Source organism: Microplitis mediator, chromosome 11 (genome assembly GCF_029852145.1).
Source record: "Microplitis mediator isolate UGA2020A chromosome 11, iyMicMedi2.1, whole genome shotgun sequence".
Taxonomy (NCBI): Eukaryota; Metazoa; Arthropoda; class Insecta; order Hymenoptera; family Braconidae; genus Microplitis; species Microplitis mediator.
Genome location: NC_079979.1, coordinates 11,894,814 through 11,899,108, shown reverse-complemented (window position 1 = coordinate 11,899,108; position 4,295 = coordinate 11,894,814).

The window sequence follows — 4,295 nt, the reverse complement described above, 5'->3', positions numbered from 1 at the left end:
ATTTAATTTCTGTTCCCGTGGACGATTCAAAAGAATAAAAGAGGATTGGAAAAAGTTTAATTCTAACTAATTCTTTTTAATTCTAGAATAATATTTAATTTCTGTTCCCGTGGAGGATTCAAGAGAACAAAAGAGGATTCAAAAAAGTTTAATCCTAACTAATCCTTTTCAATTCTAAAATAACTTTGGATTTCTGTTCTCGCGGAGGATTCAAGAGAATAAAAGAGGATTCAAAATAGTTTAATCCTAACTGATTCTTTTTAATTCTAAAATGATATTTAATTTCTGTTCCCGTGGAGGATTCAAGAGAATAAAAGAGAATTGGAAAAAGTTTAATTCTAACTAATCCTTTTTAATTCTAAATTAATATTTAATTTCTGTTCCCGTGGAGGATTCGAGAGAATAAAAGAGGATTCAAAAAAGTTTAATCCTAACTAATTCTTTTTAATTCTAAATTAATATTTAATTTCTGTTCTCGCGGAGGATTCAAGAGAATTAAAGAGAATTGGAAAAAGTTTAATTCTAACTAATCCTTTTTAACTCTAAATTGATATTAAATTTCTGTTTCCGAGGAGGGTTCAAGAGAATAAAAGAGGATTCAAAATAGTTTAATCCTAACTAATTCTTTTTAATTCTAAAATAACTTTCAATTTCTGTTTTCGCAGAGGATTCGAGAGAATAAAAGAGGATTCAAAAAAGTTTAATCCTAACTAATTCTTTTTAATTCTAAATTCATATTTAATTTCTGTTCTCGCGGAGGATTCAAGAGAATTAAAGAGAATTGGAAAAAGTTTAATTCTAACTAATCCTTTTTAACTCTAAATTGATATTAAATTTCTGTTTCCGAGGAGGGTTCAAGAGAATAAAAGAGGATTCAAAATAGTTTAATCCTAACTAATTCTTTTTAATTCTAAAATAACTTTGAATTTCTGTTCTCGCGGAGGATTCAAGAGAATAAAAAGGATTCAAAATAGTTTAATCCTAACTAATTCTTTTTAATTTTAAAATAATATTTAATTTCTGTTCCCGTGGAGGACTTAAGAGAATAAAAAAGGATTGGAAAAAGTTTAATTCTAACTAATCCTTTTTAATTCTAGAATAATATTTAATTTCTGTTCCCGTGGAGGATTCAAGAGAACAAAAGAGGATTGGAAAAAGTTAAATTCTAACTAATCCTTTCTCATTCTAAAATAACTTTCAATTTCTGTTCTCGCGGAGGATTCAAGAGAATAAAAGAGGATTCAAAATAGTTTAATCCTAACTAATTCTTTTTAATTCTAAATTCATATTTAATTTCTGTTCTCGCGGAGGATTCAAGAGAATTAAAGAGAATTGGAAAAAGTTTAATTCTAACTAATCCTTTTTAACTCTAAATTGATATTAAATTTCTGTTTCCGAGGAGGGTTCAAGAGAATAAAAGAGGATTCAAAATAGTTTAATCCTAACTAATTCTTTTTAATTCTAAAATAACTTCGAATTTCTGTTCTCGCGGAGGATTCAAGAGAATAAAAGAGGATTCAAAATAGTTTAATCCTAACTAATTCTTTTTAATTTTAAAATAATATTTAATTTCTGTTCCCGTGGAGGACTTAAGAGAATAAAAAAGGATTGGAAAAAGTTTAATTCTAACTAATCCTTTTTAATTCTAGAATAATATTTAATTTCTGTTCCCGTGGAGGATTCAAGAGAACAAAAGAGGATTGGAAAAAGTTAAATTCTAACTAATCCTTTCTCATTCTAAAATAACTTTCAATTTCTGTCCTCGCGGAGGATTCAAGAGAATAAAAGAGTATTCAAAAAAGTTTCATCCTAACTAATTCTTCTTAATTCTAAAATAACTTTGAATTTCTGTTCTCGCGGAGGATTCAAGAGAATAAAAGAGGATTCAAAATAGTTTAATCCTAACTTATTCTTTTTAATTCTAAAATAATTTTTAATTTCTGTTCCCGTGGAGGATTCAAGAGAATAAAAGAGGATTGGAAAAAGTTTAATTATAACTAATCCTTTTTAATTCTAAAATAACTTTGAATTTCTGTTCTCGCAGAGGATTCAAGAGAATAAAAGAGGATTCGGAAAAATTCAGTTCTAACTAATTCTTTTTAATTCTAAAATAATGTTGCAATTTCTGTTCTTTCCGTGAATTCGAGAGAGTAAAACAGGATCCGAAAAAGTTATATTCCATCTTATTTTTTTTAATTTTAAAGTCATGTTGCACTTTCTGTTTTTCCCGAGAATTCGAGAGAATAAACCAGGATTCGAAAAAGTTATATTCCATCTTATTTTTTTTTAATTTCAAAGTCATGTAATTCCTGTTCTCGCTGAGAATTCGAGAGAATTGTAACCATAACAAAAAAAATTATTTTTCTTTTAAGGGCATTCTCAGACAGTGCCCCCCACTTTTTAAAAATATGCAATGACTTTCAACTATCATAACCGTATTAAAATTTTATTAATCAATTAAAAAAAAATCAAAATTTTAATTGAAAAAAGGACAACGTAGTCGTAATTTCGTTGCGATATAGAATTTAGAAAAAATTACTTACTCAACAAAATCAAAAAATTCTAATTATAAAATTGACAGGACGATTTCACGAAAATTTATTCAACGAATTTTGTTTAACTTCGAATTGATCAAGTGTAAATAATTTTTTTTTTATATCTATATATCGGCGAAATTACAACTACGTTGTCCTTTTTTCAATTAATGCTTCAATTTTTTTTTAATTAATTGCTAAAAATTTGATACGCTTATAACAGTTGAAAGTCATTCAAAATTTTTAAGAAGTGGGGGGCACTGTCTGAGAATGGCCTTAAACTTTGAAAAAACAAAATAATAATGATGAGTAATTATTTATATATTAAAATTTTATTCTGGGAAAGAAATGAAATAATAATTTTATACGTGAAATTTTATTTTTTTTTATGGAGAAATTTGTGGAAAAAAATCGGTCTGTCAGTTGACCCTGCGGGCCAGCCCCAAAACTTCCCGCTGTTTCCGAGCTCGCTGAGCTCGAAAACATTATTGTGAATATATTTTCGAGCTCTTCGAGCTCGCAATTACTTTTGTATGCCATTGTTTTGTAAAAAACCATTTTTTAGCATTTCTTTCTTCCACGATATCTCGCGAACGAATTAACCGATTTTGATGGTTGAGGTGGCAATCGACGCGTTTTATCAAGTTCTAAAGCTGGTCGAATTTTGAAATTGATTTATTCAGCCGTTTTTGAGAAATTTCAAAAAAACCAAGGAAAAAATTTTTTTTGAATTCTTTCGTCAACGGTTTCTCTTGAACGAATGAACCGATTTTGATGGTTGAGGTGGCATTCGACGCGGCTTATAGAGTTTTAGAGCTGATTAGATTTTGGAATAAATCCATCGAGCAAATTAAAAGTTATCCAAATAAAACATTTTCGAAAAAATTTTATTTTTGAAATATCTCTGAACGCACCCTACCGATTAAGTTCAAATTCATACGGCCTCAAGACATTAACAAGCCGCGTCGAATGACACCTCAACGATCAAAATCGGTTCATCCGTTCAAGAGTTATGAATATTTACATACATACATACGTACGTACGTACGTACGTACGTACGTACGTACGTACGTACGTACGTACGTACGTACACACATACATACACTCGGACATCATCGTGAAATTAGTCAGGATAGCTTCCTAGGACCTCGAAACGTCGACATCTGATGGAAATTCGATTTTCGTAAATCGGACCGAAACCAATAACTTCCCGAATTTTTGAAAATTTACAATTTTCTTAGCGGGAAGTTAAAAAAAGTAATTAAAAGAGAAAAAGGCAACGGGAAAAAAATGTAAGAGTGATCGTGAGACGCTCGCCGACCGACAATCTGGCGGGAGAGAGTAAGTGAGCGAAAGTTAGTTCCGCGCTCACCGCTAGAGCGTGCGGGCTTCTTGGATATGGACACTTATAGTAGAAGTGTTAAAAGCAAATGCAGCGGACCTTAATCGTTAGTCTTCACTCTACTGCTATCAAGTGAACTTTGCGTAGCAGAGTGGGAAGTACCTACTGGTAGTGGCGCAGCATACCCTGCACCACATCCTATATATATATATATATATCTGGTATAGATAATATATTATTTTTGGTATAACCAGTGGTCTTCCCCATGGACAATTCGGGATATCCATCCCAGTTCGGGCTCTCTATATTTTTCTTGAGAATAGTTCTTTATTCTTTTCGATTAATATGAAGAGAATTAAAAAGCATTAAAAATTTCAAAATATGAATTCTCCTCAATTCGATTTAATTCTCTGAAGAG